The 15,330-nt window shown below is 46.3% G+C and overlaps 1 non-coding gene across 1 annotated transcript; it reads left to right on the top strand.

The window, feature by feature from the left end:
• The first annotated feature begins 3,543 nt into the window (after window positions 1-3,543).
• Window positions 3,544-3,616, top strand: trnar-ucu (transfer RNA arginine (anticodon UCU)). Its single transcript has one exon. It is a non-coding gene; the product is annotated as a tRNA-Arg (tRNA).
• The last annotated feature ends 11,714 nt before the right edge of the window (window positions 3,617-15,330 follow it).

A 15,330-nucleotide genomic window follows, 5' to 3' on the forward strand; every position in this document is an offset into this window, starting at 1 on the left:
GTTAGAAGACGGAATAGGTTATGCTGCATTCTGCAATGACAGCGATGATGATGTGCCAAGTGTAATTCTTCAACTTGCTTGGCATTGATTTATTGGTTAATACTCTTAGCCATTGAAGTTATAACATCTTCAGTTGAGAGTGAAAGCATATATCTTGGGAGGATATTTAATTGCTCTAAAGATACCACGTATCTGAAAGTTCCCTGCAGTTAATAGATCAATGGGACAGGAATTACCTATTATATCACAAAGTAAGTCTGTTTCTCTCTGCTGAACTTCTACTCAGCTAAAGATTGACTCTGCCTGTTGTGTGATATGGCTTTTAATTTCCACTGATCAACCAGATGAACATTAGTAACACAATGTAATTAAACTCAACTTTCCTTCAGTATTCCTGTTGGTGATGAAGACAAAGGGGGACAAAATTGGTTTGCGGTTCAACTTGATTTTATTAACAAAATATTAAAACAGATTGTCAGCATTCCCCAAATTCCCACAATCTTTACTCTCTCTCCACCTCTATCCATCTGAGAAAGAATATTAACTGGAACAATCCATGTTGGGCCATTGGAATCATTTCAAATCCCCCTCCCACTCTGCTGAGGACATGGAGGTCCTGGGCCTCCTTCACCGCCGCTCCCTCACCACCAGACGCCTGGAGGAAGAACGCCTCATCTTCCACCTCGGAACACTTCAACCCGAGGGCATCAATGTGGACTTCAACAGTTTCCTCATTTCCCCTTCTCCCACCTCACCCTAGTTCCAAACTTCCAGCTCAGCACTGTCCACATGACTTGTCCGGACTTGTCCTACCTGCCTATCTCCTTTTCCACCTATCCACTCCACCCTCTCCTCCCTGACCTATCACCTTCATCCCCTCCCCGACTCACCCATTGTACTCGATGCTACTTTCTCCCCACTCCTCTAGCTTGTCTCTCCACGCTTCAGGGTCACTGCCTTTATTCCTGATGAGGGGCTTTTGCCTGAAACGTCGATTTCGAAGCACCTTGGATGCTGCCTGAACTGCTGTGCTCTTCCAGCACCACTAATCCAGAAATTGGAATCTCCTTCCTGTCCCGATATAGGGCTGGCTCTTTTCCACAAAGGGGGGTCTCGCAATTTCGGGCAGATCTTTCTACTGAGGCAGGAAACGATTTCTCTTCATTCTGAGGCACCAAGAGGGTCTGAGAAATGAAGTGACAATGTCATAACTGGTCAGAAAGGCCTTAGACAGTGTTCTTTAACTGTTACACCTTGACAGCAGCTGCTCCATACTTTGAGGTCAACACTTTCCACAGAGAGCCCAAGGTGGAAGTGATAGGGGTCTAATGGATAAGGCACTGGCTTCCTTAAGCTTGTAATAGTTGGTTCAAGTCCCATCTGGGGGGCTTGGGTTTTTTGCCTGGGCTTTGTTGCTGATTTTCATTTCATGTCAACTTCATCTCAATCCATGCTGACTGAATTTTTCACGCTGATTGATGATGTCACTTCCGCCCCATCATGGCCACTCCCACAACCACTTCCAACCTTCACAATTCCTCATGCATCACACGTGACATCACTTCCGCCCTTCACATCATCGCTGATGCCACATGCTCAGTGATGTCCGCCACCCCGACTGCCCTGGTCACCACCACTTCCACCACTCCCCTGCATTCTGCTGACGTGCCCCCCACAGAACCCACTGTCACTATCCCCACCCCCCAGAACCCCGAGGGGAACACTACCCCTGCTCATGACTCCACCCCCATTCGCCCCACCATCACACCCACTCCAGTCACAGGTTCCACCCTGGACAGGACTGCTCCGAGTGCTGTCTCACAGGAGTCGAGTGTTGGTCATAAACCAGCTGGTGCCTGCCATGCTGTGGTACCGGCTGGTCACTTTGGTCCCTCCTCCTGGTTTTGTCGATGACATCCAGAGAATGTTGGTTCACTTCTTCTGGGACAAAAAGATGCACTGGGTCACTGCGCAGGTCCTGAGTCTCCATATTGAGGAGGGCGGTCAGTCACTGGTGTGCGTTCACACCCAGGTAGCGACGTTCCACCTTCAGACCTTGCAGCGATACCTTTACATTGAGCCTCCCCCTCGGCGGGGTGCCCTGGCGACGTATTTTTTCCACCAGGTGCGTAACCTCAACTACGAGACTCAGCTCCTGTTCAGGGACCGTGATGGTTTGGAGGTCACTCTCAGGACACTGCCTGTCTTTTACCAGGACCTGCTCACGGTCTGGAACATGGTCGAATCGCGTCACGCCTACCCTCCGGCAGGAGTAACGGCTGTTGTCATGGAGACGTTGCTCAGGAATCCGCACCTCCGTACTCGTGGGTTCGAGTGACTGTCGGAGGGGAGGGCCGTGACTGTGAGGGTGACCAGGGTCAGGGACGTGCTGGATGGTGGGGGCCTGGGCTGGACGCTGCCGCAGGATATAGCGAGCAGGGCAGCGGTAGACGTCCGGTACGTGGCCACCACCATCCGACACCTTAAAACGACGGTGCTCAGACCCCACGTAGTGCCCCAGTTGGAGGATGCTCAGGTGTGCGGTGGGATCCCGTCTGCACTCACTCCTGCCCGGACGGAATTTCACATTGGCCCCAGGGTCCTGTATTTCCTGCGGGAGCCTGTGCCCCACAACCTGAGCTGTCTCCGGAGTTTTAGTTTTGTCCCTTTCAGGGGTGTATCACAGAGGGCCCTGTACAGACTGCTGCTGCACACCCTCATCCACCTCCCGGACACACCCTGGCGTGCCCATTTACCACCGGGCGGTGGGGATCATCCCCAGTGAAGGGCTCTCTACATGGGAGTCCTCCCCCTTTCTCACGGGGATCTGGGGTGGAGGGTATTGCACGCGGCAGTCCACAGATTGTGGTGGTTCACGGACTCCCAGCCCAACTGCTTGTTCTGTGGTGCTGTGGAGTCCATGGAACAGGGCGCTTGCACTCCCTTTTTAGCTTTCTGGGAAACCTTCTCCTCCGTTTCTAGTTGGACTTCAGCCCCACACTCCCCATCATTGGGCACCCAGTGCCGAGGGGGGAGGGTTGGTCAGAGGATCTCCTCGTGGGTCTGCTCCTGGGCCTGGCCAAACTGGTTGTTCGGGTCAATCGCCTGACCCTCTTCCGTGGTTACATTCGAGCCCGGGTGTCCCTGGAGAAGGAGCACGCAGTGTCTACCAACATCCTTGAGCTGTTCAGAGAGTGCCCTCCCCCTCACTGTTTGGTCACACAGCATTGCCCTTTGATGCTTGTCACTGGCCACTCGGGTGTTTCCTTTCTTCCTGGTGGTGGGAATTGAATAAAGATTTGTACATCTGTTGTCTTTCACTGTGTCTCACACCTGCACACACACAACATGGGTGCTGGGGAAAATATAAGCACTACCACAGTTAGGCAGCAGTGCGGGGGTAAAGAGAAAAACATATATAACCAGGAGATTCAGAATCCCCTCAGTCCAGGGCACTGACTCTGTGCTGGCTGAGCCACAGTCAGTGTGTTCGTGCAAAACAAAACAAAACTTAAAAGCTGCCATTTTAACATCACACATGTAGCCCCAGTGGCCTAATGGATAAGGCACTGGCCTTCTAAGCCAGGGATTGTGGGTTCGAGTCCCATCTGGGGTGTCTGTCACTTGCCCTGTGTCAACTTGATTGCTAGTCTACTTTGGGAAAATCTCCATGGTTGATGGGAAGTGGTGCCCAATGATTTCTTACACAAGATTTGCATGATTGAGGTGAATTCTTTGAAAGAGAAAGCACAGTCACAATGGCTGAAAACCTACTGAGATTCTCCTGGGGATGGCATGGTGGTTCAGTGGGTAGCACTGCTGCCTCACAGTGTCAGGGACCTGGCTTCGATTCCTCCCTTGGGTGTCTGTTTGTGTCGAGTTTGCACATTCTCTCCATGGGGTATTCCGGGTGCTTTGGTTTCCTCCCACAGTCCAAAGATGTGCAGGTTCGGTGGATTGGCTTTGGGGAATGCAGGGTGAGAGGATAGGGGTTGGGCCTGGATGAGATGCTCTTCAGAGGGTCAGTGTGGATGTGATGGGCTGAATGGCCTGCCCTTCTCACGCGAAGTCTTTTATGAACAGGTTAGGAGCAGATGGTCAGAGCTCCACTGCAGGACCCAGTCAAGGCTTTGCTAAGGTTTGGCATTCAGGTGTGTTTTCCTCTTCTCCTGTCCCTGATCTTCCAGAATCTTCTGAGGCTTTGGCCAATACGGTCATGAGCTGGGTTCACATCATCCAATGGGGTTATACCAATACCCTTCACTGTTGTCATGCCAGGAGCTATAAAGTGGATTGTCTCAGGCTGACACTTCTCCAATATACAACCCACAGTCTGGTTGGAACTGGTTCTTCTTGAAACATTGTAGTTCTTTGATTTTAGTTGCACTGTTCTCTGGAGCTGAGAGCTGCTGTTTAATTTAGTTTGACCAATTTTCTGTCAGGTCAAATTTCTCCAGATGAGGATCAATTGAGAATGCCTGATTTTGTTGCCATGGTCACCTGACCACACAGGATTGAGATCAGCTGCACAGTGAAGATTTCAACAAATCAAAACCCCAAATTAGACTTGAGCCCACAATCACTGGTTTAGGAAGTTAGTGCCTTATCTATGAGATCACTGGGGCTCCAACTGATGGAGCTACCAATCTATGGACAAAGCAGCTTCTGTTTTGGTTGTGTTGGTGTCAGTCTAAGCTATATTCTGTCAACATTACCACTTGAACAACAGATTACCTGCATGTTTGGTATTTATGATGATGTCCAATATGTCAATGGAAATGATTGAAATCTGGGTGTTCAAGGTTGGAACTGATGGGTCTGTGGCTATGCATTTGGGTCCTTACCTTTCTTAGTCAAGGTATTGAATACAATTGCAAGGAGGCTATGATGGAGATGTGAGGTAGTTAGGCCATCGTTGGAGAACTTGGAGTGCCACATCCACAGATTGGACAAACATTTGTGGGAAGGCAACTGCTGAAAATCACCAGGCTCTGAGTCAGAGTCGGGGTTCACCAACAGAGTTTATTGTCCAAGGAAATCCCGGAGCTCCGGGGAGAGAGCAGCACCAACAGCACAGTGGTCAGCTGTGATTCTTCTCTCAAACCGGAGCACATGGTCAAGATACTGTGATACATTTTGTGATATAATAGGTCAGTGATGAGGTTATTGTCTCTGTAACATGGCTTGTTTATTGTAAACATTGCAGAATCCTTGATCGTTTCGGTGCAGTTATTGTCAGTTCCAGCGTGGCCTTTGTTAATTTCAGTGCAGTTGTTGTCAGTTTCAGCGTCTGCGCTGAAGTCAGTTGCTGTAGTAATGGGCGCTAATCGCTCTTCCTGAGAAGGACGATTACTGCAGCCCTGGCTATTATCACTCTGTATTTAGGCTGTATCTAACAGTTAGCATTTCTATCAAAGCTGTTGTCTGACCCAGACCCTTCGGCGGGCAGTGTATGTTATTCATGTGTATTGTCTCTCCCATCCGCCTTAAACTAATCAACTCGGTTGTGAGTGCAATGTGCTGGCATTCTGGTGGCCCCAGGCAGTGTCTATGTTTGCACTGCTGTCTCTCTCCATTTGTGGTCCAGCGGCCATCTTGTGCGCCAAGTGGCCAACTTATGGCTCAGAGGCCATCTTGTGTGTCCGTGTGCCTAGTGTCACCCTGCCCCGTGCCATCTCCCACTTCACTTTGTGGTCAAGGAGGCGAGGGTATTAACTGGAACAATCCATGCTGGGCCATTGGAATCTCCTTCCTGTCCCGATATAGGGCTGGCTCTTTTCCACAAAGGGGGGTCTCGCAATTTCGTGCAGATTTTCTCTCTCTCCAGATTTTGATTATTTAAAAAATATACTTTATTCATAAAAGATCAAATAGTAACGCACACACAGGTTCTAAATCAGTTGTGTACAGTCTATGCAGAGAGAAAACAACCAACAAACCATTGGAATTTTGACATTTCGCAAAGTTCTGTGTCGTGACAAAAAAGGCATTTTGTACTTGGGCAGGAACCGATCTCTGTTCATTGTCAGGCACCAAGAGGGTCTGAGAACTGAAAGGATGATGTGATAATTTGTCAGAAAGACCTTAGACTGTGTTGTTTCCCTGTTACACCTTGGCAGCAGCTGCCCGAAACTTTAGTGTATCCCTCAGTGTGTCGTGACAGATCTTGAAATATGCTCGGCTGTAGCACTCGTTTAAGATCAACTATTCCCAGTAGAGTATTGTCACTGAGTTTTTGTGGCTTAATGGGTTAGACTGTAGATTCTGATGTAGTGGATTGGAGGTTCAAATCCCTTTTGGGGTGTTGACGTTTTAAGCCTGGTCTTTGTGGTGGCTGATTTTCATCCCATATCAACTCCATCTCAATCCAAATTGACTGGATTTTCCAACTACTCCGTTAAAAATCACTTGCCTGCTTCGAGATTATGGAAAATGTTCTTCAGTAGAAACTTACACAAGGTAATTCCAGGGTTTGGGAAATCTTGGGGTGAATTGTCTGAAAGAGACAGCACAGCCCCAATGGGCTGAATGCCCACTAAGATCCTATTGAAGTGTCCTCAATGCAGCTTTTTGTAACATCTCCACTTCCTCCTTCCCCACTAACTGCAAATATCTTGAAAGTGCTGCACAAAATAACATTGAGCCCTTTTCCTCTCTGCTCCATATTCCTCAGACTTGAGTTGTGCAAAGTTGGAGTTTGGTTAATTTCTTGTCTGTCCGTTTGGGGAGAAATGGGAGGTAAGATCAATTTTATCAAGCAGCCAATGATTTAGCGTGAGATGGAAGGGGGAACAACCAATCAGTGTGAGTATAAAACTCAGAGAAGAACACAATATGAGAGGTTCAGGGTGCAGTATTTACAGGCTAAGGGACTGGATAAGGGACTGGCCTCTTCATCCTGGAAGTGTGGGTTCAAGTCCCATCTGGGATGGCTAACTTTTAAGCCTGGTCTTCACGGCTGATCTTCTTTGTCTGATGTCAATTCGATTTCTCATCTCCCCTGGAATCATCCCCAGGTCTGTGTTGGGTTTGGTGGGATGTTGTGTCAGAAAAATACAGAACTTTGTGGGGACTGCAGAATATGATGCTAAATCCCCCCTCTCTCTATGTCGCATTTGGACGGATCAGTCAAAAGTGTCGTCTTTTTTTGAATAAAATCTCTAACTTGAAATAAACGAAAGAGGTCCCTGTTCGGTAGCTTGTGTTTCTGTGCTAACTGATCGAAGGACATCATTGTGTCTCCCTCAAACAAATCACCCACGCAAGACACACCCCTAACTGCCCAATGTTTGGATCCTGAATCTATCATCCCCGGTTGAAAACCCGGCATACCCAGTGTAAGAGAAGATGTCTTGCCAATATTGCCTTCCCTCTGCCGAATTGCCCTCCATGCTTTAACAGTATCGATAACTATTGGGTTATGGCAATATTCACTTACTGTCCTCATTTTGTCCAAACACAGCAAGCGAGTAAGGGGTCACCTTAGTCTGGGAGGTTTCAATATCTAACAATATTGAAAGAGGGTCCCCACAAGCCCAATCACTCATGTAGGATAAAAGTGAGCTTCGTTGGTAGCTTTTAATGTCTGGGAGATCCACTCCCCCCAGTCTGTGAGACAATCGCAGTTTAGCTCATTTAATGAGGGGCCACTGACGATGTCAAATAAAGGGGCTGAACCAGCCGTTCAGTCTCCTGAATGTTTGCTTATCGAAAATCGGGGGAGCATCCATATAGGGTATAGTAAACAAGGGAGAATATTCATCTTAATAAGCACTATCCGACCCAACCACGAGACCAGAAGCGCCTCCATCTTTGAAGGTCTTGTTTGATTTTGTTAAATAATTGAACAAAATTGGCTTTGAACAGCCGATTCAGAACTGGAGTAATGGACATGCTCAAATACACAAAACCCCCCTGTGACCATTTAAATGGGAATCGATATTCACCCTCAAGACTTAACACTTTCATAAGACCACCCATAGGCATAGCCTCTGATTTTGAAAGATTAATCTTGTCCCCCAAAAAGGTGCCAAACACACAGATGCATGCTAACAGGCGAGGGACTGAAACTGCTGGATTTGATGAAAGAATGAGGACATCGTCCACATACAATAAACTCTGATGTAAATTTGACCCCACGTCTGGAGCTGATATATTGGGATCCCTATGAATGGCCTCCACCAATGATTCAATCCTCACTGTAAAAAGCAGTGGGGAAAGGGAACAGACCTGTCGGCTGACCCAAAAAATGTTAAAATTGCTTGATCACACCCTGTTGGTGATGGTTGCAGTGAGAGGGTCATTGTGGAGAACCTTTACCCATCTTATAAAAACTTCGCCCAAAACAAACCGCTCCAGAGTATAGAAAAGGTACACCCTCTCAACTCGGTCAAGGGCCTTCTCTGTATCTAGAGAAATCACCAATCCCTATATTGACTGTTGTTGACACACTTGAATTACATTAAGCAGCCTCCTAACATTATTGGAGGATCTGCGGCCCTTTATGAAGCCCGTCTGGTCCTCTTTAACAATAGAAGGTAACACAGTCTCACAGTAACACGTAATGGCTTGAGGGACTCTCCTTTTCCTAGCGAGATATGCTCAGTATTTACCAGACCTGTCACCATGATCATATAACCTTTGCTTTGCAAAAGTAAGCTCGTTCTTTGCTGTCTGCGTGAGCACGGAATTCAATGCAGACCGCAACACCATAATCCTCTGTAACTTGAACAACGAGGGCCTGTCAAAGTAGGCCTTCTCAGCTGCCTTCAACCGTGCTTTGAGGAGACGTTGCTGCTCACCCTTCTGCCGCCTCTTACTGGCAGAGTAGGAAATAACTAACCCACTGGCATAGGATTTGGCAATTTCAGAAAGGAAGGATTGGCTACTAACCGAGCGTGAGTTAATGCCTAGGAATGCCCAAAGCTTCTGAGAGAACTGCTCCACAAATGTATTATCCTTGAGGATAAAGGAATCCATTTGCCAGTGACTTGGACCCACTGTAACATCCTTAATCTTAGCCAATAGGTACACTGGAGTGTGATCAGAGATGGTAATATTACCGATCGTACAAGGTGCCACCAAGTCCAGGGTTGCCACGGGGATTGGAAAAAAAATCAATCCTGGTGTGACATCTGTGTGGATTGGAAAAGAAAACCGTAAAATCCCTGCCTGTAGGGTGGAGACACCTCCAGATGTCCACCAACCCTCACTCCACACACAGATCCACTAATTGTTTAGTTTGTACAGAGGGAGTCGGGGGCCTTTTGGCAACATCTGCACTGTGGGATCCATGAGACAGTTAAAATCTCCCCCTTTAGTGATATGCCAGGACACAAGACTGATCAATTTGAAAACGCATCTAGCAAAATGTTGAGGGGATGAGCTTGAGGGCAAGAAACATTTATAACACCATATTCTTCCCCATTTATCAATGCTATTAGAGTTACAAACCTCCTGTGCGTGTGTCTTTAACACACTCTCGTAACTTAAATGTAAGATTACTCCTCACCAATACAGCCACTTCCCTACTTCTGGTATTCAGTGATGTGAAGTAAACCTGACCAAAGCCATTCTTCTGTAGTTTCAAATGCTCCCTGTCATCCAAGTGCGTCTCCTTTAACAAAGGATTATCCACATTCTCCTTTCTAAGACTCAAAAGTACCTTCTTCCTCTTAATTGGTGAGTGACTTCCCTTCATATTCCACGTTCACCATTTAATCAAGTCATTACATTCTGCAGTAAAATTTAAATTCCAGAGAGGAGGAACTCGAACCACAAATCACTGAGCCTTAGTGTCATATGATCCATCAAATATAAAAACTACATAAACTGAAACCACGACATTTAACAAACCTACAAAACTATCAAAGAATAAAAGCAATACAAACCACCATATAAAGTGCCAATGGCGCTGAATTGGGGAACTCACCTCCTGCCCAAAGGGGGTAACTACCCATCCCAAACAGCCCATAAGTGGGCATCTAGCCATCCCAACCATTTTCTCTCCTTCTCGCTAGAGCCGTACCACAAACACAAGCAGAATAGAAAGTAAATATACCATAGAATAGCAAAATGAATAAAGAAAAAAAACATTTAAGATCGATGGGGTAAATACCCCACCCATCCTCTGGTATAACTTAGACAATAGACAATAGACAATAGATGCAGGAGTAGGCCATTCTGCCCTTCGAGCCTGCACCGCCATTCAATATGATCATGGCTGATCATTCCTAATCAGTATCCTGTTCCAGCCTTATCTCCATACCCCTTGACTCCACTATCTTTAAGAGCTCTATCCAATTCTTTCTTAAAAGAATCCAGAGACTGGGCCTCCACTGCCCTCTGGGGCAGAGCATTCCACACAGCCACCACTCTCTGGGTGAAGTAGTTTCTCCTCATCTCTGTCCTAAATGGTCTACCCCGTATTTTTAAGTTGTGTCCTCTGGTTCGGCACTCCCCCATCAACGGAAATATGTTCCCTCCTGCCAGAGTGTCCAGTCCTTTCATAAGCCTATACGTTTCAATCAGATCCCCTCTCAGTCTTCTAAACTCAAGGGTATACAAGCCCAGTCGCTTCAGTCTTTCCGTGTAAGGCAATCCTGCCATTCCAGGAATTGACCTCGTGAACCTACGCTGCACTCCCTCAATAGCCAGAATGTCTTTCCTCAAATTTGGAGACCAGAACTGTACACAGTACTCCAGGTGTGGTCTCACCAGGGCCCTGTACAGCTGCAGAAGCACCTCTTTGCTTCTATACTCAATCCCTCTTGTTATGAAGGCCAGCATGCTATTAGCCTTCTTCACGACCTGCTGTACCTGCATGCTTGCCTTCATTGACTGGTGGACAAGAACACCCAGATCTCTCTGAACAGCCCCTTTACCTAATTTGATACCATTGAGGTAGTAATCTGCCTTCCTGTTCTTGCCACCAAAGTGGATAACCAGACATTTATCCACATTAAACTGCATCTGCCATGCATCTGCCCACTCACCTAACTTGTCCAGGTCACCCTGTAATCCCCTAACATCCTCATCACATTTCACCCTACCACCTAGCTTTGTGTCATCAGCAAATTTGCTAATGTTATTGCTGATACCATCTTCTATATCATTTACATATATTGTAAAAAGCTGCGGTCCCAGCACGGATCCCTGCGGTACCCCACTGGTCACTGCCTGCCATTTCGAAATGGAGCCGTTAATCACTACCCTTTGTTTCCTATTAGCCAACCAATTCTCTATCCAATCTAGTACTTTGCCCCCAATCCCGTGCGCCCTAATTTTACTCACTAAACTCTTGTGTGGGACTTTATCAAAAGCTTTCTGAAAGTCCAGGTACAGTACATCCACTGGATCTCCCTCGTCCATCTTCTGAGTTACATCCTCAAAAAATTCAAGAAGATTAGTCAAGCATGATTTCCCCTTCATAAATCCATGCTGACTCTGTCCTATCCTGTTACTATTATCCAGATGTGCCGTAATTTCATCCTTTATAATAGACTCCAGCATCTTTCCCACCACTGAGGTCAGACTAACTGGTCTATAATTTCCTGCTTTCTCCCGCCCACCCTTCTTAAAAAGTGGCACAACATCAGCCGCCCTCCAATCCTCAGGAACCAACCCCGATTCTATTGAACTCTGGAAAATAATCACCAGCGCATCCACGATTTCCCGAGCCACCTCCTTCAGTACACTGGGATGCAGGCCATCAGGTCCCGGAGACTTTTCAACCTTCAGACCTAACAGTCTCTCCAACACCAAATCCTGGCAAATAGAAATTCCCTTAAGTTCAGGTCCTTCAGCCACTGTTACCTCAGGGAGATTGCTTGTGTCTTCCCCAGTGAACACAGATCTGAAGTACCCATTTAATTCCCCTGCCATTTCTTCGTTCCCAGTAATATATTCCCCTGCTTCTGTCTTCAAGGGCCCAATTTTTGTCCTAACCATTTTTTTGCCTTGGACATACCTAAAAAAGCTTTTACTATCCTCCTTTATATTCTTGGCCAGTTTACCTTCGTACCTCATTTTTTCTCTGCGTATTTCCTTCTTACTAATCCTCTGTTGTTCTTTAAAAACTTCCCAGTCCTCCGTTTTCCCGCTTATCTTTGCTAAGTTATACTTTTTCTCTTTTAACCTTATATGTTTCTTTACTTCCCTTGTCAGCCACGGCCGCCCATGTCTCCTCCTGGGATCTTTCTTCCTTTTAGGAATGAACTGATCCTGCATCTTCTGCATTATACACAGAAATATCCGCCATTGTTCCTCCACGGTCTTCCCTGTTAAGGTATTAAACCATTGAACTTTGGCCAGTTGTTCCCTCATAGCTCCATATTTCCCTTTATTCAACTGAAATATTGTCACTTCAGATTGTACCCACTCCCTCTCAAATTGCAGATTGAAGCTTATTGTATTATGGTCACTACATCCCAATGGCTCCTTCACTTCGAGGTCACTGACCAATTCTGGTTCGTTACACAATACCAGATCCAGAATCGCCTTATCCCTGGTCGACTCCAGCACCAGCTGCTCTAAAAATCCATCTCTGAGGCACTCCACAAAGTCTCTTTCTTGAGGCCCGATACCATCCTGATTCTCCCAGTCTACCTGCATGTTAAAGTCCCCCATAACAACTGTAGTAACATCTTTGCGACAAGCCAATTTCAGCTCCTGATTCAACTTACCTCCAACATCCAGACTACATTTTTGGGGGCCTGTAGATGACTCCCATGAGGGTCTTTTTACCCTTAGTGTTTCGAAGCTCTATCCACACTGACTCTACATCCCCTGACTCTAGGTCCCCCCGCGCAAGGGACTGAATATCCTCCCTTACCAACAAGGCCACCCCACCCCCTCTGCCCGTCAGTCTATCCTTACGATAACACGTGTAGCCTTGAATATTCATTTCCCAGGCCCTGTCCCCATGAAGCCACGTCTCAGTTATCCCCACAATATCGTATCTGCCACTTTCCAAAAGAGCCTCAAGCTCATCCACCTTGTGTCTAATGCTTCGTGCATTCATATATAGAATTTTTAATTTGTTACTGCTCTCACTTCACTTAGAAATTGAAAGTACACATCTCAACCGCCACAAAACACAGTTTAAACCGGATTATTACCAATCGGGAAAACAAGGAAAAGAAAGCTCCAACTGGACATCCTCGGTTTTTTTAAAAAAAACAAAGACATAACCAAACAACACTATTTGTAGATACTAAATTGTTCAGATTCGGTTAATTTGTCCACAAAGTCTCTTGCCTTCTCCGATGTATCAAAGAGATGTACGGATCCATGTAAGGTTATCGGAGCACCGCCGGATACCTCAGAGAGTACTGGATCCCAAACTCCCTCAGTCTTCTCTTGGCAGAAACATTATCCGTCAGGGGGCGGGAAGTAAACAGCCAGGGCTGACAAAGGAAGTCAGGAAATGTATCATAGGGAAAGAGAGAGCCTACAAAGTGGCCAAGAGCACTGGGAAATCAGAAGATTGGGAAGACGACAAAAACAAACAGAGGATAACAAAGACATAGAAATAGGAAGGAGAGGATCAAATATGAAGGTAAGCTAGCCAGTAATATTAGAAATGATTGTTAAAGTTTCTTTCAATACATAAGAAACAAATGAGAGGCAAAAGTAGAAATTGGGCCATTCCAAATTGATGCAGGAAGGTTCGTGAAGGGAGATAAGGAAATGGCTGAAGAACTTGGTAAATACTTTGTGTCAGTCTTCACAGTGGAAGACATGAGCATTATCCTAACAATTAAGGAGCATCAGGGGGCAGATTTGAATATGGTAGCCATTACAAAAGAGGAAGTGCTAGAAAAGTTAAAAGGTCTAAAAATTGATAAATCTCCCGGCCCCGATGGTCTCCATCCTAGAGTTCTGAGGGAGGTGGCTGAGGAAATAGTAGAGGCTATTTTTAATCTTTCAAAAATCACTGTAGTCAGGGAAATTCCCAGATAATTGGAAAATCACTGTTGTAAACCCCTTGTTCAAGAAAAGATCAAGATAAATGATGAAAACTTATGGGCCGGTTAGCCTAACCTCGGTTGTAGGTTAAATTCTAGGATCCATCATTAAGGATGAGATTTCTAAATACTTGGAAGTGCAGGGTTGGATTAGAACAAGTCAGCATGGATTTAGTAAGGGGAGGTCATGCCTGACAAACCTGTTAGAATTGTTTGAAGAGGTAACAAGTAGGTTAGACCAGGGAAACCCAGTGGATGTTATCTACCTAGATTTCCAAAAGGCATTTGATAAGGTGCCTCACGGGAGACTGCTGAGTAAGGTGACGGTCCATGGTGTTCGATGTGAGCTACAGGCATGGATTGGGAATTGGCTATCTGACAGAAGGCAGAGAGTTGGGATAAAGGGTTCTTTCTTGGAATGGCAGCTGGTGACAAGTGGTGTCCCGTAGGGTTCAGTGTTGGGGCAACAGCTGTTCACTTTATATATTAATGATCTGGATGAAGGGACTGGGGGACATTCTGGCGAAGTTCACCGATGATGCAAAGTTCAGCAGACAAGCAGGTTGTTCTGAGGAGGTGGGGAGGCTGCAGAAAGATTTAGACAGTTTAGGAGAGTGGTCCAGGAAATGGCTGATGAAATTCAACCTGAGCAAATGCTCGGACTTGCACTTTGGAAAAAGGAATACAGGCATGGACTATTTTTTAAACAGGAGAAAATTCATAAAGCCAAAGTACAAAGGGATCTGGGAATGATAGTCCAGGAATCTCTAAAGGTTGACTTGCAGGTTGAGTCCGTGGTTAAGAAAACAAATGTAATGTTGCCATTTATCTCAAGAGGGTTGGAATGTAAAAGCAGCGATGTCCTTCTGAGACTTTATAAAGCTCTGGTTAGGCCCCATTTGAAATACTGTATCCAATTTTGGGCTCCACACCTCAGGAGGGACATACTGGCACTGGAGCATGTCCAGCGGAGATTCACACAGATGATCCCTGGAATGGGAGGCTTAACATACAATGAACAGCTGAGGATCCTGGGATTGTATTGATTAGAGTTTAGAAGGTTGAGGGGAGATCTAATGCAAATTTACTAGATAATGCATGGCTTAGAAAGGGTGGATGCTGGGAATGTGTTTCCATCAGGACCCAAGGGGTCAGCCTGAGAATTAGAGGGGGGTCAATTTAGAACGGAAATGAGGAGACATTTCTTCAGGCAGAGAGTGGTGGGCCTGTGGAATTCATTGCCGTGGAGCGCAGCAGAGGCCAGGACGTTAATTGTCTTCAGGGCAGAGATTGATAAATTCTTGATCGCGCAAGGAATTAAGGGTGAACGATGAGAGTGCCACGAAGTGGCGTTGAAATGCCC

Source organism: Chiloscyllium punctatum, chromosome 18 (assembly GCF_047496795.1).
Source record: "Chiloscyllium punctatum isolate Juve2018m chromosome 18, sChiPun1.3, whole genome shotgun sequence".
Lineage (NCBI taxonomy): Eukaryota > Metazoa > Chordata > Chondrichthyes > Orectolobiformes > Hemiscylliidae > Chiloscyllium > Chiloscyllium punctatum.